We start from the raw sequence: 23,026 nt of genomic DNA on the forward strand, positions 1-23,026 counted from the left end.
TGTCATGTGTAGGAAATTTTGCAACCTCTGGCATTCCACCGCCTTAGGAAGGGTTAGATTGTTCGAATTATGATAATCTGATAAGTAGAAGACTTCTTTTCCATCCTCATGCTCTTGTGGCATAGATTCCTTGTGTCGCTTATTGTTAGGAGTGAAATCAAAATTCCACGTATTTCATTTGCGGCCTCAATCACACCCATGTTGCAAGAGTATTACCATTTGAGCTCAACTACTTACCTTACACTTAGGGACACAACTGGTGTATCCTACTTGGTCACTTCTTTAGAAATCTCAAGTTCACATACATGGTATCCACCTTATCTAAGAATATTAGTTATCACTATGCTTCATTTATCTGATAATTGATGTAGTCACCTGGACTAAACCATGTCAGCATCATTAATAGAAATCCTCGTGTCTCTTAGTATGTAACCTCATGAAATACTCTACTCAGCGCATAAATGGATTCCTGAATAATTCCAGCCCAATCTTGAACTTCGTTGCTCTTAACTGTATTGGATCTATCTGGTATTAAAGGTTCAAACATGTCAAAGTCACCCTGTGATCACATACATCCAGTAGGTAATTTTATGGTCAATTTATTATAGCACATCTTAGAGTAATCGTGAAGGTCACCACGAGTTTAGTTTGGGTGATCGCATAGAGATTTAGAATTCAGGAGGGTGAACCGGTTATTCTCAAAATTTTCCCCTGTAGATGTTATGTGAATTGATGATGAAGGGTACATAAGCGCATTTCTCATTAGGCCGCACTAGGAGTGTGATGTTTCCCCATAGTTTTTCCTCATGAATTTGTATTTTCATATGTCTATGTCTAAGAAGGTAGGTGGAGATCATTTCTGTATCACCCTGGTGTAAATTATTGAAGGTGAATGTTAATTGATAGTTAGCTTATGCGAGGTATCTAGCTGTCATCCTTGTTAGATAAGTTTGGAGGTTGGGGTTGTGTCCGTGAATGTGTTATGGAAAAGCCTATAAGTATAAGAGACCACATTGAAGGCCGAGAGTATTGTGGAAATAAGGTATTTTCTCTTGATTGTATAGCAGTTGGTTTTGATTTGAAAAGTACCTTCTAGGTGTTATGATTTAAAAATGCGCAGTCCATGTCCAGGTATCACCATAATAATGTAGTGCTTGTAATGCTGAGGTTCATATTATTAATATATACAATGTGGTGCTTTGTCGAGTTGTGGATGTGTTTTTAGGATTGTTTTGGTGGTTCTCTGGTAGGTGGATAGGCCTAGTTACAAAGGATACTCTGCCAAAAATTCTTAAAAATTTAGAAGATAGTCAAAATTTAGAGACTTGAGGTAGGTGATAAAAGACATATATTAAGTTAAGCATTTAGGGTGGACTCTACTCCACATTCGAGGACGAATGATCCTAAGGGGGGGGGGAATGTAAGGCCCCAGAAAATTTCGCTAAGTAATTTAGGATTTCGTGGTGCCACGTAGGCTAATTATAATATTTTATGTGCTATTAACATGATGGGCATCAATTGGACTTGGTAAATAAGTGTACGAGTCTTATGGTAAGTAATTTGGGGCCCAAGGAAAGGCCTAAGCCTAAGTCAAATTGGAAAATTTCATAATAGGCTAAGATTCCAAATGAGTTTGCACAAGTCAACACTTTGAATGAGCATATCAAAATATGTATAAGGTTTTATGTGATGAGCAACCTATCATATGAAAGGTTTTCAAGTCTATTTTCCAACGCTTCAAACCGTTTGTCATTTAGACATTTCTACACAAAGTTATGATCAAATTAACAAAGGCTGGAAAAATATGATCCTGTGTCGAATCTGCGATCGCAAATATGTCGCATTTTTTACTCTGCGATCGCAGATCTGTCACAGATTGGGCCAGTGTTGCCCAGTTTTGGGCACCTATTTCGCAATGCATTTTGTGTCACACATTCTTGTTTTGCGGTCCATTCTGCGATCGCAAACCCGATTTCAGAGGCTTATTTTTCCTATTTTTATTACCCGACCCCATTTTAATATATAGTCTTTGGGGCTTCATTTGGGTCATTTTCTACTGATTTTAGAGAGAGTTGAGAGCATATAGAGAGAGCTAAAGAGAGAGAGAAGGAGCCTAGCTTCATAATCACCTATCTCTTGCTCAAGTCTTCAAGAATCAAAGAACTCAATCACATGTTCTTCTTCTAAGAGGTAAGGTTCTATACATTAGACTTTATTTTCGAGTTTGGGGCATAAGATGTGTTATTGAGGTATGATTCGTTGGTGTAATAGCATTATGTATACATGTATGTACAAATTAGGTTTGTGGACAGATTGTTGAACATAAATAAGTAAAGATTGGGTTGGAGAATGAAGGAAATCTTGTAAAAGAGATTTGAAATCAAGATGCACAACTAGTATTTTGATAAAATGCTCAAATGAGCTAAAACCATGAATACCTTCCTAATTTGTGTTAGATTTTGTTATGTCTCTAAGTAGATTGGGATTGCTAGAATTTCCATAACGTCGTAGTAACTTAAGGAAAGCTTAAACAAGGTATTTATGGCTAAAACCCCTTCTTTTAGAAATTGAACTTCATCGGTGTTTGTGTGAATATGGTAAGATTAAAGTTGAATTATTGTATTGATTGTTGTTTCACATGAATTTGGGGTTGCGACCTTATATGCGTGAAAGATGTGTCTCAATATAATCAATGTGTTATTCTTGATAACTTGAAAGGGGCAAAAAATATGAATTATGTATTGAAATGCTTAGACCTTAAATTTAGATTGAAGTTGCATTGTTGTTCCATCTACGTGAAGTCTTATCTATGATTACAATTTAAATTTCTCTTGTGTGCACCTACTGTCCTAATGGCAAAGTTAATATTGAAATTGGGAACGATGTAAAATGCGGCCTAGTTGCAAGAATGATGTGATAAGTTGTGGCCCCAAATGCCTATGAAATGATATATGTGAAACGAAATGATTGAGAAGGGAACAACGCCTTGGAAAGGCGGCCTAGCCGATCGGGCTAAGATCAGACTCTGCTCAAGATAGCGGTGGTATTGTGAATGAATTCCAGAAAAAAGGAAAATGAGATTGTGATTGAAGTATATGTCTCAAATGAGAAAACCTAGCCGATCGGCTCGAGATCGGACTCCGCTCAAGATAGCGGTGGTATTGTGAACAAATGATGAATAGTGCGAAATGCCCCAAACTAAAAGCTATGGAAAAATGATGTGAAAGTTGTATAATTCTTTTATTTGATAATGTGGTGATCGTTTAAAGTTTTGAGTTATACTTGTGATTTCTTATTCTTGTATGAAAGTTCTTTCTCACTAGATGGTGTTTAGTTATACATACTAGTGCTATTCGATGGCACTAACGTCCTTTTTGCTAGATGCTCCACGTATTTAAATGGATGTAGGTGTTTCTATAGCAGACAGTGTTGGTCACAGCTAGTGCCGCATCATAATTTTAGCTGACTTGGTGAGCCCCTTTTCGTTTCGGGGTCCTATTTCATCTGTTCATCATGTACTTTGTATTTGAGGTATAGCCGAAGCCTTGTTACCGGCATTTCCATATTACATTACTCTTTCGTTGTGTTTAGAGGCTCCGTAGACCGGTTGTGGGTAGTGCCGGGTATTGGAATTTAAGTAGAAATATTGATGTTTGGCAAAGATTTATAAAACTTGTAATATTTTGATAATTATGTTTTAAGCTGCTAATGGAAATCAAATGGAAGTTGTTAATGAAATACTTACTAAGTATGATTAATGAAGTCCATCTCCTATTTATTCATGAATTAGTTTGGGTAGGATGAAACCTAACAGGCTTGCTCAGTCAGGTTCACTCGGTTGTGCGCCGGTCGTGCTCCTCGATTTTTGGGGCGTGACATGCAGGCACCAGGATTAGACATATTATACGCCCACAGGACAAACATTATCCAAAATACGATTCCCATAACCGTTGCACTTACCAACATTTGCTATCAATACACACAAGTGATGTACCATATGTCACAATTCTCCCAGTAATCACAACGTCGCAATCTGCTATCAGCTAAGAAAACTCTACTGTCATTTGTTATCTTATTTCTTGCATAAGGCTATCATTCTGCCTTCCGAGGTTAAGCTCTACCTCTATCTGCATCTGCATTCTTGCATAAGGCTACCATTCCGCCTTCCGAGACTAAACACTCTCTCCATATGCATCTGTATTGCATAAGGCTACTATTCTACCTTCCAATCTGCATAAGGCTACCATTCTGCCTTCCGAGACTAAACACTGTCTCCATCTGCATCTGCATTGCATAAGGCTACTATTCTGCCTTCCAAAGTTTTCATAAGGCTACCATTCTGCCTTCCAAGGTTAAGCTCTACCTCAATCCGCATCTACATTGCATAAGGCTACTATTCTACCTTCCAATCTGCATAAGGCTACCATTCTGCCTTCCGAGACTAAACAATGTCTCCATCTTCATCCGCATTGCATAACTATACTATTTTACCTTCCAAATTTCATAAGGCTATCATTCTGCCTTCCGAGACTAAACGATGTCTCCATTTGCATCTGCATTGCATAAGGCTACCATTCTGCCTTTCGAGGTTAAGCTCTACCTCCATCTGCATTCGCATCTTTGCATAAGGCTATCATTCTGCCTTCCGAGCCTAAGCTTTTCCTCCAATTTTCTTCGAAACTAAGCGTTGTCCCAAACACTATTTATCTCGCTTCTCTTACGGGCTAAGCTCTGCCTTTCAATTCGCAATACTAAGCTATGTCTTGCCCGCATCATTCCACTGCATCCTTCATTGGCTGACATATCACCAACTCATCTAAAGGCGTCATCGTTCGGAGGCACCATCTTCATAGCCCGAGAACACCATGTCATGGCCTGAGGATCTCTTTCGATCTCTTGCATATCATTATTCTACGGCGTCATGGTTCGGAGGCACCATCCTCATAACTCGAGAACATCATTGCATGGCCTACGAATCCTTCATCATAAGCTTTATGGCCCAAGACATCATGGTCTAAGGACGTCATCCTCATCGTCTGAAGACAACACTCATGGTCCAACAGGAACTTGCATCATGTTTAAATTTATGCACATTATACGTTTGTATTGCTTCTATTTGTAGGTAATATGGCAAGCAATGGCTACCCCAGCAGGAGCGATCCCGCTCCAGTTCCCACAGCCATATCAAATCTAACCATTCCCGTAAACAGTCCACTCACCCAGCCCTAGATGTTGTGTCCGTTCTTGAAATCGCTTCATCGGTATACTCTGCCGGTGGATCCTGAACTACATACGGCCTGATTCCTATAAAATCAGGGATATATAGGCAACTCATAAGCCAGGGTGCGGCCTAAACCTCTTCAAATCGTTTCGCTCGGTCAAAATTGGCCATCATATCTTTAACCGACAACTCTTTCATCCTTCCCAGATCTGTTGATACCCAGTTTTCCCTATATATTTTCAATACGTAAAATACCTTCAAAATAGCATATATATGCATATATAAGCATATCCAAGGTTTTTATTATTTTTTCCATAATTTTAAGGTTTTAAATTGATTTATTTTCACCCTTTTTATCCATAAAATCCCCAATAATTATTTCTAAAATTATTATTTTTGATAATTCATCTATTTTATTTCTATATTTATGCCAAAATATGACGAAGGTAATTTTTATATATTTTTATAATTACATTTAGTATTTTTAAAGCTAAATTGCATATAATTGCAATATTAGCCCTTTTAAGATTTAGTTATGTTTTATATGCATAAAATTAGATCCTATATTTTTAAATTGCTAATTATGTACTATAAATCATTTTAGAATTTTTAAATTATTTTTTAGAAATCATCTACTATTTTTTATAAATTAAATAGGAAAAATAGGCTATTTAAATTTTGGCCAAATTAGCTTTCAAATCTAGCCTAAATCCAACGGACCCCCAACCTAATTAAAAAACACATCGGTCCCAAGCCCAAACCCATACTAAAACCCGGAACCCACCTACCCATTTATTCTCGACCGTTGATCTCCCATATCAACGGTCCCCATTATTCCCTTCCATAATTAATCCCAAACGACCCCCCAAACCCTCTCATTTTCACCAAACAGCTGCCTTGAAACCCCTTTCATCTCCAATTTTCTCTGATACCTAAATCTAACCCTAGCCGCCGCCACCCTAATCACTTCGATCCTCACTCGATCCATGGATTCCCATGGCTGTTTGAGACGTATACTTGTCTCCTACGTCTCCTGGTTGCTCGTTTTTGTGATTTCATGGAAGGATCTTGAAGAGATCTAGACCAAATCTTGTTCAAAACTCTCCGAGAGCCTATCCATAGTCTTTCATGCCATTTTTCGGCCATCCATGGTTGTGCGAATAAGATCCATGACTTTTCCGGCTAAAACCGGTAATGTTCTAAGGTTTTCTCATCTTCTCTGGGTTCTCTGAAACCCTAACTCTTGAGATTTTTCACTTTTCTTTAGATCTGTCTTAGATCTAGGTATATCCATGAGTTTTTAACCGATTCTTCCTCATATTTACTATCTTTCGAAACCTTAGTTTGCTACTGCTCGATTCTTCTCAGATCTTTATAGATCTGAGATGATTCAAGTATTATTAAGAATTTTCCTCTAAAAATCTCCTATTTTAACTAACTATTTCGATTTTAGTCACTCTTTACTAAAACTAGGGTTTCTCGGAGTTCTTTTACGCATGTTCTAACTGATATCATTATGATTAAACCCGTTCCCTTGTTTGTTTTGACAAATTTTGTGCTCTTACTGCTTTTAACTTGACTCTGTTAAAAGCCATTTTTTTACAATTTTCTTTACTTTGTTTCTATAATTTTCCTTACTTTACTTCTCTAAGTGTTAGCATGCTTTCTTTACTTCGTGTCTGTGTGTTAGCCTGCTTAAGTGAGTCCTGTTATTACTCTGCTTCGAATATGTTTTCCTGAATCCCTAGCCTACTTATGTCGCTTTTGTATGACTATGTTCACTTTGTTTGTTCATCTTTTGCTTCTTTCTGTGACTATGCTTCAAATATGTTTTTCTTGATACATCTGTGGACCTCCTCTATTTGTATGATGAAAGTATAGAGTCATGACTCCCTTTGATCAAGCCTAGTTTCCTTAATCGATGGTGATTGAAAATTTTCTTTCAAAAACCCTAAAAGCTTTGCCCCGTCTGTTAGGCTGACTGATTTCCTTACCCTATTTTGCTATGATACTTATTTTTTCTACTAAGTTGTGTCCTTAATCAGGGCTTCATGAATTTGGTCCTACTCTATGCTATTGAATCTCGACCCTTACCTTTCCACTTAATTTGATTAGTTGCTTTCCTTAATTATTTCTCCTTGCCTTGTCTGCATTACTACTGATTGTCTCCTTAGTTTGAAAACTTTTTGAACATAGCCTTAATTACATGTTCTATACTGGTATTATTTTTGAAATGTTTCCTTATTTGTTATACTCCAGCCGTGTATGATTTTTTTCCTTATTTGTCACCTGCCCATTACCATTCACACTAACTCCCTTAATCAAAGGGAGATTCGAACCAATTTTCTATGTTGAGTTCTATAATTACTGAAGAATTGATTCTTACCTTATTTTAACCAGTTTTCAAACTACTATATAAATGACTCTCTTCTACAGTCTTAATGTACGAACACAGTTCAGAATACACACACTCAAACTCTCTCATTTCTCTACTACTTGTGTTACTGCTTATCTAGCCGGCTGAAAGCCAAGGCTAAACTGTGGAACTCTACTTGTTTTACTTTTTCTGCACTTTGCTTCCTTAATTGGTATGTTCCTACTTCAATTCTGAAACTCAACTCTATGTGCTCCATTGTTTCTCAATCCTTGTCTCTTTCTGCACTGACTTAATGGCTCATGTTGTTTAACTGCCCTTCTTGTATACTGCTTTATTCAACATGCTTAAGTTCTGCCCTCTCTTGTTCAAGTGTAATCAGCATGTCTACTTGAGTTCTTGTTTATCTCCCTCAACTAGTATGCCATGTTAGTATCATAGTCCTCTGATGTACTTGATTAGTACTAAGTGGCATGATCAATTATGTATAATAAACCCATGTCCTGTCTCTATGTCTGATTGCCTATTACTATCCTAATTTTGAGCATGATTCCCTTGTTAACCATTTGAAGTAGAAGTTTGTAGGCCAATCAGTTCCTACTTGTTCTTTGTACTTGCTGGTCTATATGCTTCTCTTCTCATCCATGTTTATGTGTTTAAGATTTGGGCTCTCTATGTCCCCAACCCCTTACTTCCCTGCTTGTGAATGTTGAAATGATACTACACTTGGAGTTTATTATGTGTGTGCTGGCTTGTTCTAAGTTATTATTTCTTCTATTCCCTTCTCATTTTCAAAAATGTTCTATTTTTTCGCAAACTTATTTCAAACATGTTGTTTCAAAACTGTTTTCCAATTCAACCCTTTTTTCAAACCATGAAAAGCACTCCCACGTATACTCTTAGACCACTAGGTTTTGGCCTTTTTGTGTGAGCCTTGCCTTGGGAACCTTGAGCTCCCTCTGAACCTGGGACACATAAAAGCTGGCCTTTTCCACATTGCACTTACTCTGTCTTGGCTATGAAATCTGGGTGTGAGCACTGCCCGGGATCCCTTGAGGTCCTTAGGGAACTATGACACACCCAGATGTGAGAAAGACTATGGAACAATCTTGGCACGTGAGGTGGTTTATTACATAACTCAGGGAGGAATTCCAATCAGGTGTTGAAAATCCTGGGCCTGTTTCAGACTCTCTATAGTATAATTTTTACTTCTCATGTAATTCATTCACCTGGTCTGTAATAATTTGTAAACGAACATTGGGGTTTGGATAATGAAATGGGAGGGTAGTTATTCATGTTATAGATATTAAAGGGTAGAAACCATGCTTTAGGTCTATATTTCTTGTATGTGCAATAGAAACCATGCTCTTAGGTCTCATGTATATTGTCTCAGCATATCATTTTTTGACATTCTCCTCACTCAAAAATTCTGCAATCCTGTCGTGCATTTAGAAACTCTACTTTAGGAATTCTGCATATAAACCATCATGAGCTTTATACATGCATCTTAGATACCATATTTTAGGATCTCATTCGTACTTGCATTCACACTTAGTGTAAACTGCTGATTATAAAAGAGCTTCACATTTGATTATCCTATTTAATTAAACTGGTAATAATCCCTGCATTTTATAACACCTAGAATAGCATGCTCTTAGACAAAAACGACTTCTGAACTTCTAATGGTTCTGGTAAATGCTTAGGCAATCCTTAGGTATCCAATCTCTTATAAAACTGGAAACTGCTCTTTGTGTACTTCTTAATGATTAACAGGCTTAAAATCAGTAGGCAAGCCTGATTCGGACTTCTTTTCTGAGTCATGTAATAGATCTGGTTCTGCTATTATCACTTAGATACCATGCTTAAGATCTGAATTCAGACCTTAATTATGTACGAGTCATGATGTCTATGTGCATTACTTGTGGAAGTATATCTGAGCCTTCTATCTATTTCTATGTTTTTCCCACTAAATGCAGTATTATGTGTTCTTTTTTGACGCCTAGTATTTTGCCTTTAAACCTGAAGGTCCGCTTAGAACCTTCCCCTTTTTAGGATAGGAGTCCTAGATTCCTCCAGGACTGATAGTAAGGGACGGGTAGCAGCATGCAATAGGAGTCGAGACCAACCCTCGCTTTAATTACCTTCACGGGGCGGGAAAGGGTAGATATAGATATGATGACCGGTGCGTTAATACCACGTGTAGCCCCTCTTTGAGGAGTGTCATACCGGGTATTGCAGTGATGTGATCCATATTACAAAAAAATCTAGGACACCCCCTTTACATTCATAAGCATGCTTTAGATTGTAAATCTTTTCAAAATTTCGCCTTTCACTAATTGTTTTCAAACACTTGTTTATTTAAACTTAAATCCCCTACTATTTAAGCCATACTTGTTTATTTGCTAATTGCACAATTCACAAAAACTGTCTGACCAGGAAGCACACTAATGAATCCTGAGGGGTCCCTAACACCTTCCCCTTAGGATAATTTCAAGCTCTTACCCTGTCTCTGGTTACCAAACATAGTTATGAATGAACCCTATAGGTGCCCTAACGCACCTTAAATCGTTAGGTGGCGACTCTTCAAAAATACAACCCCCTTTCCCAAAAGGAAAGAGTTGTCCCAACCAAATGTCATGAACCCGATTTCGCGAAGGAAAAAAGGGGCGCGACATGGTGTATATGTGATAGAGGCGAATGAGGAATGGGACCCTGAGGGGTCAATTGGGCGTATTCGAGAAGGTGATGACTTTAAAGTTGCAGTCACACTTACTCCTATTATGGTACAGATTCAGTCACCAATCGATATTGAGATAACTACATCAGTTCTATTTTAGGTAGAGGTGGATCCGCCTGTGGCCACCCTCGCTCCATTTGAAGTAGAAGTGGTCACACCTTTCACTGTGACGGTATAAACCACACCCCCATTCATCCTAGAAGCAATACCTTGGGATTATGTTGCCGAGGCTCGGCAAAAAGGGAAGGCCAAGGTAGAGGAATCTGACGATGCACAAGGAATGACTAGAACTGGAAGAGTCTATACACCTGAACATTAGGGAGGTTCAAGTAAGGAAGCCACTACTAGGCAGCCTATCATTGAGCCCGGGCCAGACGACCTATGAAGGAAAGTATAGGTAAAGGAGTATTTTGTTGTTGACCATCTGAACAAAGTCCCTACTCAGATATCTATCTTGTCACTGTTGCAAAATTCAGAGGCACACAAGAACGCTTTAATGAAAGTGTTGAGCGAGGCTTATGTACCCAATAACATCATTGGCAGAGAGATGGCCAACATGGTTGGGAAAGTACTAGAAAGTCATAAGATTATCTTCCACGGAGATGAGCTACCACCTGAGGGTTTGAATCACAATCGAGAATTACATATCACAGTGCAATTAGAAGACAAGTTTATTGTCAGGATCCTGGTTGATGGAGGTTCAAACCTAAATATTTGTCTGTTGGACACTCTGGAAAGGTTGGACAAAGGTTTCCATTAAATACGGGTAGGAAGCATGACTGAGAAAGCTTTTGATAGGTCCCAAAGGGCCACGATCGGGGAATTCAACCTTTGCTTGCAGATGGGGCCAACTTGGTTTGATGTCGAATTCCAAGTACTCGACATACCAGCCTCATATAACCTTCTGCTAGGCCGACCATAGATCCATGCCATTGGAGCCATGCCTTCCACACTACATCAAGACGTGAAGTTCGAATGGAACCGTCAGGAGGTAATCATTCACGGAGATGGAAACCCCATTTACACTAGTCAAAATCCCGGCCATTGGATATAGAAGGAAGCTAGGAGGGGAAACCTATCATCATATTGAACGTGTCAATGCCTTCGAGAAACATAAATGGTGGAGTGGCAAAATAGAAAGAATATTGGCATGGTCTGGATATGAACCTGGCAAAGGGTTAGGAAAGACTCTTCAAGGTATTACTAAACCAATACAGCTGAAAAATCATGGTACCACCTTTGGGCTCGAATACCAGTACACATGGCAGGAATACAGGGATTGGTCGCCTCCGTAGTACGGACCGTATTACCCTCTCGAGAAACCAGTGCCACATCTAGATCAGGCTTTCCACCAAGCCGATACAATATGGGGAACCATAGAAAAAGAAGCATTAGCTGGGTTGAAGGATCTGTTCTTTGAGGATGAAGACATGGACTGCAGTGCCATAATTAAGGAGGAGGAGGAGGAAGAAGGCCTCACTATTCAGACTGTGAAGAAGGGAGCCGTTCTCAAGAACTGGACCGCCACACCATCCCGAGCCCGTCGAGTCCCTGGGTAGCTTGGCAGAATTTATTTCTATAAGCCATTCTAAGTATTTAAGATTTCCCGTAATTTTGTTTTAAGATTTACTTGTTTCAAAATAAATGCTCGATTCATCGAGTCGTACTTTGTCTAGATAATTTTTCAGTCTTAATCAAATGCATTTGTTCTTTATTATTCATTACTATTTTTACACTTTTTCTTTTCTACAGTATCATTATTACTTTTCCTGATGAACCAGTAACTACGACATGTAATAAGGCAACGCAACACGAGAATAGTGATCCAGATGAGGAAGACGAGATACCTAAGGAAATTGTCAAGGAAGTTGATAATTTTGAGAACAAGCCTAAGTCCAACCTAGACGAAACAGAAGCAGTAAATTTGGGAGATGCCAAGACCGTCAAGGAGACTCGCATCAGCATCTACTTGTCACCGACAAAGAAGGAAAAGTGCATTCGGTTCCTAAAAGAGTATGAGGATATTTTCACATGGTCATATGATGACATGACCGGCTTGAGCACATATATAGTGGCTCACAAGTTTCCCATTAATCCCATGTGTCCGCCAGTCAAGCAGAAACTCTGAAAGTTCAAACCAGACATGAGCTTAAAAATCAAAGAGGAAGTTACCAAGTAGATCAAAGCCAAAGTTCTCAGGGTGGTTGAGTACCCAACCTGGTTAGCTAACAATGTGCCAGTTCCGAAGAAGGATAGGAAGGTCAGAGTATGTGTTGACTACCGGGATTTAAACAGAGCAAGTCCCAAGGACGACTTCCCATTGCCAAATATACGCATCTTGTTCGATAATAGCGCCAAACATGAACTAAAATCCTTTGTAGATTACTTCGTGGGTTATCACCAGATTTGGATGGATGAAGAAGATGCAGAGAAGACAGCTTTTATTACACCATAGGGTGTATATTGTTACAAGATGATGTCACTCGGTCTAAAGAATGCTGGGGCCACTTACATGAGAGCCATGGCAACCATCTTCCATGATATTATACATAAAGAAATAGAGGTGTATGTGGACAATGTCATTATCAAATCCAAGAGAGCTGCAGATCACATAGAAGACTTGATGAAGTTCTTTAACAGACTAAGGAGGTACAACTTGAAACTGAACCCTACAAAGTGTGAATTCGGGGTTCCCGCAGGAAAATTATTGGTACTCATTGTCAGTCGTCGAGGGATCGAGCTAGATCCATCTAAAGTAAAGGCTATTTAGGAGTTACCACCACCTAAGAGCAAAAAAGATGTGATGAGCTTCCTAGGACATCTCAACTATATCAGTCGCTTCATAGCACAGTCCACAGTCATATGTGAACCCATCTTCAAGATGTTGTGGAAAGATGCTGAAACAAGTTGAACAGAGGATTCTCAGAAAGCTTTTAACAAGATCAAGGAGTACTTGTCCACACCACTAGTTTTTGTCCTGCCAAAACCAGGATGACCTCTACTACTCTATCTATCTATATTAGATGGAGCCTTCGGATGTGTTTTAGGATAACATGACATGACAGGAAGAAAGGAGCAAGTCATATATTGCTTGAGTAAGAAGTTCACACCTTATGAAATACGGTACTCTCTGCTTGAACGCATTTGTTGTGCTTTGACCTGGACAGCTCAGAGTTGAGGCATTATTTATGTGCCTATACTACATACCTCATATCCAGGATGGATCCTCTGAAGTACATATTTCAGAAACTCATGCCTACTAGGAAGTTGGCTAAATGGCAGATACTATTAAATGAGTTTGATATCGTCTATATAACTCAAAAGGCAGTCAAGGGACAAGCATTGGCAGATCATCTTGCTGAAAATACGGTGGGAGGAGAATACGAACCCTTAAAAACGTATTTCCTTGATGAAGAAGTATCATTCATAGGAGAGGACATTACCGAGGCATATGATGGTTGGAGGATGTTCTTTGACGGGGCTGCAAATTTCAAAAGAGTGGGCATTGGCGCAGTTTTTGTATCAGAAATGTGACAACATTATCTGGTATCTGCTAAACTCAGATTTCCCTGCACCAACAAAATCGTAGAGTATGAAGCCTACATACAAGGACTCAACATGGTAGATGATATGAACATTCAGGAGTTGCTGGTAATTGGTGATTCAGATTTGCTCGTGCACCAGGTACAAGAAGAATGGGCTACCAAGAATTCCAAGATATTTCCAATCTGCACCATGTGCAAGAACTAAGAAAGAGGTTCACAAAGATAGAATTCAGACATGTGCCCCGAATTCAGAATGAGTTTGCTGATGCATTGGCCACTTTGTCATCTATGATACAACATCCAAATAAGAATTACATTGACCCCATTCCGGTGAGGATCCATAATCACCCAGCATATTGTGCTCATGTCGAGGAAGAAGCAGATGGAAATCCTTGGTTCCATGACATCAAAGAGTACTCATCAAAAGGAGAATACCCGGAGCATGAAAATCACACTTAGAAATACACACTCCGGAGGTTGTCAAATCACTTCTTCCATAGCGGAGGGAACTTGTACAAAATAACTCCTGATTTGGGTTTACTAAGATGTGTTGATGCAAAGGAAGCTTCTAAGCTAATTGAGGATGTGCATGCTGGGACCTGTGGCCCACACATAAATGGTTTCGTCTTGGCTAAGAAAATACTTATGGTAGGTTACTTTTGGATGACCATGGAGACGGATTGCATTCAGTATGTCTGCACATGCTTTCAATGTCAAGTGCATGCCGATACGATAAAAGTGCTGCCAAATGAGCTCAATGCAAATCTCACCTGGCTATTCGCCGCCTCGGGAATGGATGTTATTGGTCCAATTGAGCCCACAGCTTCTAACGAACACAAGTTTATTCTGGTAGCCATTGATTACTTCACAAAATGGGTAGAGGGTGCATCTTACAAAGCTGTAACCAATAAAGTCGTTGCAGATTTTATCAAGGATCGTATCGTTTGTTGATTCGGGGTTCCCAAGTCCATTATTACTAATAACGCCGCAAATATCAACAGTGATTTGATGAAGGCCATGTGTGAAACTTTCAAAATCAAGCACAAGAATTCCACAGCCTACAGACCTTAGATGAATGGAGCTGTAGAAGCCACCAACAAAAACATTAAGAAGATACTAAGGAAAATAGTAGAGAACCACAAACAATAGCAGGAGAAGGTACCCTTTGCTCTATTGGGGTACCGCACCACGGTTCACACGTCAACCGAAGCAACTTCCTACATGCTAGTTTATGGTACCGAGGTTGTCATACCAGCCGAGGTGGAGATTCCTTCTTTAAGAATCATACAAGAAGCTGAACTTAGTTATGCAGAGTGGATAAAGAGTCGCTATGAACAATTGGCCCTTATCGATGGAAAGAGGATGAACGCAGTATGTCACGGCCAACTTTACCATAACAGAATGTCTAGAGCTTTCAACAAAAGGGTCAAACCGAGACAGTTCGCACTAGGTCAGCTGGTGCAGAAGAAGATCTTCCCCCATCAAAATGAAGCCAAAGGGAAATTCTCTCCCAACTGGCAAGGTCCATACATGGTTCATAGACTAACAAGAGGAGCACTCATACTTGCAGAAATGGATGGAGAAATCTGGCCAAAACCAATCAATTTAGACGCAGTCAAGAGATACTATGCCTAGATTGTTTTACGTTTCTCTTCTGATGTAATTGAACTACGCTTGACCTAATTCCCATTTAAGAGGGGATATGTAGGCAGCCTTATGGTTTCGGTCATATCATAATAAAATTCCCATTTCCCCCAAGCTCAGAAACTGGGGCAGAATTTTGAGGAGGACCCTCAAAATTTCGGAGCAAGTCCAGCCAATGCTATCACATACCAAAAAGCCAGTAATCAGTTAAGAAACTTGGGCAGAATTTTGAGAAGGATTCTTAAAATTCCGAAAAGATTCAGCAAGGCTTATTATCCGAAAACAGTCAAAAGATCATCCACCAAACTGGGGCAGAATTTTGAGGAAGACTCTCAAAATTCCAACATAAGAGAGCTGCAATGCCTTTGAAATGTGTTACGGTCACTAGTTCATGAAATGTATCAATATATTTCTGAAATAACTCAATTTTTTATCAAATTGCATATTTTCGAAAACTCTATTTTCATACCAGTCAGGTGTCACCCAGGGGAACTCGAAAGTCTTTCAGAACGGAGAAAAGCAAAGCCAGCTGACAGAAACACGAACCAACCTTCCCCCACAAAACTTACAATTTTTCTTTGAATGCAGGCACATCCGACATAACGATAACATCCACGTAGCAAGATCACTATCAATCAGGCCATCAAACACCGAATATATCTCTAGCTAAGATATATACTACTCTTATTTGCTACATGCTCTTTGCATGAGGCAAATCCCTGCCTCAATATTTGCATGAGGCTAATCCTTGCCTCTTTATTTGTATGAGGCTAATCCTTGCCTCCATAACTACATGAGGCAAATCCCAGCCTCCCTATTGGCATGAGGCTAATCCTTGCCTCCCTATTTGCATGAGTCTAATCATTGACTCCATATTTGCATGAGGCTAATCCCTACCTCCCTATTTGCCTGAGTCTAAACCTTGACTTCATACCTGCATGAGGCTAATCCCTGCCTCTATATTTGAATGAGTCTAATCTTTGACTCCATAACTGCATGAGGCTAATCCCTGCCTCCCTATGTGCATGAGGCTAATCCTTGCCTCCATAACTGCATGAGGCTAATCCCTGCCTCCCTATTTGCATGAGTCTAATCCTTGACTCCATACCTATATGAAGCTAATCCTTGCCTCCATAACTACAAGAGGCTAATCCTGGCCTCTTATTGGTATGAGTTTAATCCTTGCCTCCATAACTACATGAGGCTAATCCCTGCCTCCCTATTTGCATGAGTCTAATCCTTGACTCCATACCTGCATGAGGCTAATATCTGCCTCCCTATTTGCATGAGTCTAATCCTTGCCTCCATAATTGCATGAAGCTAATCCCTGCCTCCCTATTTGCATGAGGACTAAGAACTGTCCCTTTTCGCACAAATTTTGCTCTATTTCTAGCACTATCTATTTGCTCTTCTGTCGAGCTAAGCTCTGCCCTCCATTTCGCAAGACCAAGGCTTGTCTTGTTAACATCATATTATTGTATATCATGGGATGAAATATCTCCAATCTATCCGAAGGCGTCATAGTCTAAAGGCATCATCCTCATAGAAGACACTATGCCATGGCCTGAGGACCTCTCGAACTTGCATATTATTATTCAAAGGCGTCATGGTTCGGAGGAACCATATTCATGGACCAAGAACATCATTCCATGGCCTACAAATCCCTCACTAAGCAATTCATGGCTTAGGACATCATCTTTAACCACCTGAATACAACCTTCATGGTCCAAAGGGAATTTGCATCATATTTAAATTTTCGCAAATACATGTTTGTGGCATCTTTTATCTGTAGGTAATCAATAAGCAACCGTTATCTCAGCATAAGCAATCTCGCTCCAATTCCTTCAACTGTCCCGAGCCTTAACCACTCACCATAGTCGCTTCTGCATTGCGTGTCCGCTCTTGCAATAACTTCATCGGCATATTCCGCAGATGAATCCAGAACTACACATGGCCTGATTCATGTAAAACCATGGATATGTAGATAGCTCAAAGACTGGAGTCCGGCCTCTATCTTTCAAAACATTCCGTCCGGTCAAAATTGGCCATCAATTCTTTACCCGAAAACTCTCTCATCCTTTCCGGTAAAGAGGGGCAGCTGTTGATACCCAGTTTTTTCCTATATATTCTTAATATACATAAATACATTCAAAATAGCATATATATGCACATATAAGCATGCACAAGGTCTTTATAATTTTTCTATAATTTTAAAAGGGTTTTAAATTGATTTATTTCTTCCTTTTCCACCTATAAATTTCCAATAATTATCCTTCAAATTATTGTTGTGATAATTTAATCATATAAATCCTATATTTATGCCAAAATATTGCTTAAATATTTTTTGTGCTTTTTTTATAATTGCATTTATATTTTTAAGCCAATTTGCATATAATTGCAATATTATCCTTATTAATGTACAATTACGTTTATATGCATAAAATGATCTTATATATTTTTAAAATGTTAAATATCTATTTTAAATCATTTTAGTACATGAAATTATTTTTTATAAATCACCTATTATTTATTATAAATTATATAGGGTTAAATTAGCTATTTAAAACTTAGCCAAATTATATTTCAATTTTATCCTCAATTAAACCCAATACCCCAGCCCAATTTTAGATTAAAATATCCAACCCAGACCCTAATTACACCTACCCAACCTAAAACCCATCAGATCCTGGCCGTTGATCTTTAGATCAACGGTCCTCGTTCATTCTTTCTTTTTTAATTCTAAACAACCCCCAACCCTAACCATTTCTCTACACACCGCTGCCCCAAGATCCTCTATGCTCTCAAAACACTCTCAACCTAACCCTAATCTTCAACCACCGACTTCCCATCTCCGGCCATCTCCGGTGACCTCTCATCGTCTCTTAAGCCTCCAATGGCTCCTCTCATGACATGCTTGCCTTCTCTAAGGTCTTTAAGAGCCCAGGGCCATGACGACTTGCATCTAGGGTTTGTCACCCGCCTATTCTTGGCTACTCCAATATGATTTCAAGCAAAATCATGTTGTATTTTCTACGATCCTTGGGTTTCTAGACAAGTTTCTTCATTTCTATACTAGTTTCTTTCGAAACCCTAATTTCTTTTCTACACCTCCTATAACTGTACAGATCTAGGACGATTTGAGTTTGTTTCTTTAATTATTTTATACTGTCCTTGAGACTCTTTACAAGAATCGTTGATTTCAAGTGTTTTTCACTTTCTTATAAAAAACTAGGGTTTCAGAACTTCTTTTAAAACCTTGTATAACTGATTCTTTGTGTTTAATCTTCTATTTCTTGCACATTTTGACTGATTCTATGATTTTACTACATTTTTAACTCATCTATGTTGAAAGCCCCAATTTTCTAGGTTTCTTCGTTTGGTTCTATCTATCAGCATGACTGACCGGTTCTTGTTTATGAGTTTCTGTGACCATCTTGCCTTGAATATGTTTCTACTGAGTTTCTTAGTCTAACTTAAATCGATTCTATATGCTTGTGTTCATCTTGACTATTCAATACTTTCATCTCTCTCATCGAATCAGTATTGTTTAACTTTCGTGATTGCTAGAGTTATGTGTCGACCTCTGGTTATCCTTGTCTCACTTTATTTATATACTAAACACTGACTCAAGACTCTCTCTTTGATTGATTCTGAGTTCCCTGTTTCTTGTCTTGGTTTGAAAACTTTCCTTTAGACCTTCGATTCTTCCTATTTAAACTTGGCTTATTTGCTTATTCATGGAAACCTATGTTATTCTCCTTAAATTAGTATTATTTCGAGTCCTTGATTCACTGATTTGCTATATGCTAATTCTCGATTATTTCCATATTCTACAACCTTATTTAGTTTTCTTACCTTATTTGATTAACCGTGTAATTTGATGATTCTTCACTAATTGTTTCCTTAATTGAACCCTTGTGTTTTTACCCCTAATTGTCTATTTTGTACCTAATGTCTTGCTTGATTTTCTTTCCTTAAACATGTCATGCTCTTTACTGTTGGTTAATTACCCCTTAATTAAGGGAGCACTTGCATTGATTTTATTCCAATTAGTACATGGTTCCATAATTATTACTGAACTTTGATCCTTGCCTTATTTTATGCCTGTTTTCAAACTATAAGTACCCTGCTTTTTATTAACACAAGACGAACACATTGGTTCAAAACTCTCTCTTTCTCTTACACTCAAAGCTTTCTACTCTCTTTTGTGTTACTTACTACTGCTCTAAGTTAGCCGGCTGCAAGCCAAGGCTAACTATTGGGTTCTCTTTCTCTTTGTGTTTACTATCTCTTTACCGGTATGTTCTAATTTCAATTTAAGTCCCAAAACAATATGCTTCTCCTACTACTTCAATTTGTCATGTTTCTAATATGCTCTATCTATGGTTTTGTTGTTCAACCTGCAACTAACATGTCTACTTCACTGTCTTCTTTACTGCATGCTTCTGAATATATCCCCTTAGGAATAGCCTGCTCATGAATCCCTTTCTAGTATACCCCAATGTGACTATGTTTCTCTGATTTCTGGCATGCACCTTCCTGTGTAAAGTAATTGGCTATCCTAAGTCTGTTTGATTCTGTATTAACTTTGAAGTTCATGTTGTACCTTAAAATCCCTTGAACCCCTTTCAAGGGTTCTCTGATTCTGTACATATGTGCATCTGTGCTTACTATGTGCCATATACTTACCCCAAATCTACCATTACCCCTGAGTGAATGTGTGTACCTATTTGATTCCATGTATTGAAGTGCTGATGAACCTCTTCTGGTTCTGTATTTGGTTTGTTGATTGTTGATCGCCTTACCCTTTTCAAAATTGTCTTATTTAATGACTCCCTACATTGTTTTTACAAAACTATTTCAAGCAAATATCTTTTAACACTGTTTTCATACTAAAACCCCTTTCAAACTATGTCATGCACTTTCACTCTACTCTTAAGTCCCTAGGTTATGCCCCTCTCCAGTGTGTATACTGCCTTGGGATCCTTTTGAGATCCCTCCGAACTCTGGCACACTGAGGCTGGCCCTTCCACACTGCACTTACTCAATTTGGTTACAAAGTCCAGGTGTGAGCACTGCCCTGGATCCTCGAGATCCTTAGGGAACTCTGACGCACCTAGACAATGATATTGTCTATGAAATTGGCATTTAAGGCTATTGGAGGTTTGGAAAATCACTTGGGCCTGCTTTAAGCTCCCTATAGTGTAACTTCTTCTTTTTTTATCTATTTATGTAATTCATTCATCTGGTTTGTAATAATTTGTAAACGAATATTAGGGTGATTAGTGAAAAGGGGTGGGTAGTTACATTTTGTGGGGTAATATGGGTAGAAACCATGCCTATAGGATTTTATATTTGCTATGTTTGCCTTACCATGTTAGAAATCATGCCTATAGGTTTCAAGTGGTTCCGATAATAGAAATCATGTCTATAGGTTTTTAAAATCAACTACACAAGTAGCTACCATGCCTATAGAATGTGATCCAGTTCAACATCTGTTATAATGGGTAATTACATTTGTTTTCATTAAATATCATGCCTACAAGTTTCTAACATCATCTCTTAATAACTAGATATCATGCTTATAGGAAACAATATCAGAAATTTTGCCTATAAATCTAAAATCAGTTTAGTTTAAATAAGTCAGTTCAATTCATGTTAGTTTACTTCGAAACTGGTATCAGTGGTTTGTTTTCCTGAAATGAATTCTTTCGAGTACTGCCCTAATTTACTATTAAAAATCATACCTATAGGAATTCAAGAGTCCGTTTTTAAAATCTGCCCAATATTTTACTATATCAAACGTAGTTATCATGCTCTTAGGACACCACTATTCAGCGTTTAGGCAAGCCTCTAGGGCGAGTTTAAATTCTGCAACTCTGAAACTGTATTTCTACTACTTGAAGTTGTTCGGATTTAACAGGTCTAATCAGTAGGCAAGTTAAATAGGATCCTTGACATATTGGCCTAATTTAGTACTTTATAACCTCTGCTCACTTAGATATCATGTTTTAGGATTTGTTTTCTTAAGTGTTTGAATGTTGTTTGAAGACGTGCCCTTATGTGACATGCTTGAGGAGGTAATTGTGAGCCTTTAACTTGTTTTATATGCAGTCCTAAATTGTTCTTGCCTGTCACCTAGAATTTTCTCCTTTTAAGCACCTTAGGGGTTGTCTAGAACTGCCCAAATTTAGAGGTCCTAAAATACCTCCAGGGCCACAAGGAAGGGACGGGTAGTGCACGCATAGGCATTGTCAAGGTTACTAGAACGCTTTAGGCTATGACCAAGGGGAAGGACTTGGGTAGAACAAGATATGATGACTACGGGCTAATGTCAGGTGTATCCCCTCATTGAGAAGTGTTTACCGGACATTGCGTGGGGTGATAATGTAGGCTAACCAACCTAGGACCCCTCCTTTCCAAAAATCCTTTTGCTTTACTTTTCTATATGTACACAACTTGTTCAAAATATTTGTCTTATTATTTTAGTTATACAACATCCAACGTGCTTTACTTGCAATTATTTGTTTCAACTACTTATTTGTTAATGGACTAATTCATAAATATATGTTCGGCCGGGACCCACAGTTGTGGACCAAGAGGGGTGCCTAACACCTTCCCTCGAGGTTATTTCGAGACCTTACCCTAAATCTCTGGTAATGCAAACCAATCCAAGAGTTAATCGCTCTAGATGCCTTAACGCACCATAATCTGTTAGGTGATGACTCTTCAAATACCCAATTCCCAAAAAGAAAATGAGTTATTACCCCCAGAAATGTCAAAACCCGGACCTTTTCCTCCCCGTAAAAAGGGAGGGAGAAAAAGGGGCGCGACAAAAAGTACATTCCATACGTAGTTGCAGGTTTCTGGCCTGATTGATGTAAGATAAGTGAAGGAGAAGATGTTACGGTGATTAGTTGCGGTACATGTGCATATGCATTGACAACTTATATGACATGACCTTGTAGCATAGGTTACATTAGCATTACAATTTGGTTACGGATTATAAATAGTGACTTTATTTATTAGCTGCTAGAAAAATGTTCCATTGAAAATACCATATCATATATATATATATATATATATATATATATATATATATAATCGTATCAAGGTTGTTAAACTTAAGGGGTGTAATATTTGTCAACCCAAATGACATCACTACGAATTCATAATGTCTATACCGAGTCCAAAAAGCTGTCTTAGGGATATCGGATACCCTAATCTTCAACTGATTGTAGCCAGACCTCAAATCAATCTTCGAAAACACTTTGGCACCCTGAAGCTAATCAAGTAAGTCATCAATCCTCGGCAACAGATACTTGTTCTTGATAATGACCTTGTTCAATTGTCGATAGTCTATACACATCCTCATCGACCCATCTTTCTTCCTCACGAATAACACGGGCGCACCCCAGGGCGAGACTCTAGGTATAATGAATCTTTTATCAAGAAAATCTTGCAACTGCTCCTTCAATTCCTTCAACTCCGAAGTATAAGAAGTA

This window comes from Nicotiana sylvestris, chromosome 6 (assembly GCF_000393655.2).
Source record: "Nicotiana sylvestris chromosome 6, ASM39365v2, whole genome shotgun sequence".
Lineage (NCBI taxonomy): Eukaryota > Viridiplantae > Streptophyta > Magnoliopsida > Solanales > Solanaceae > Nicotiana > Nicotiana sylvestris.